Source organism: Arachis ipaensis, chromosome B05 (genome assembly GCF_000816755.2).
Source record: "Arachis ipaensis cultivar K30076 chromosome B05, Araip1.1, whole genome shotgun sequence".
Taxonomy (NCBI): domain Eukaryota; kingdom Viridiplantae; phylum Streptophyta; class Magnoliopsida; order Fabales; family Fabaceae; genus Arachis; species Arachis ipaensis.
The window spans coordinates 147,296,436-147,296,839 of NC_029789.2; positions in this window are offsets into that span (position 1 = coordinate 147,296,436).

Sequence of the window (404 nt, forward strand, 5' to 3'; positions counted from 1 at the left end):
CTATTTTAGTGTACTAATCAATGGCTTTATATGTCACTATTGACGTTTTCATTAGCATAAAATAGTAAGTTCTCACATGCATATATACAACAACATAACATGCCATGGTTTATTTTAACTATTTTATTATGGAAGAGGTGAGCAATTAATTAATCAAAGGAATCCATGTTGCTTCAATTTGTATACTTTAGTACGTATGATTTCCCTGTTTGAGTGTTTGTGGTTTCATTTTGCCGGTCAACATCTAATAGAGCTAGCTATACCCTAATATATAATCTGTATTGTTATATAATGAATCCGTATATACTCAATGAATTAAAAAAGGATTGAAATTAAATTAAGAACTAATAATAACCAGTGTGACAAGCAAATATTATTTGATGATTCACCACTAGGCGGCAGGG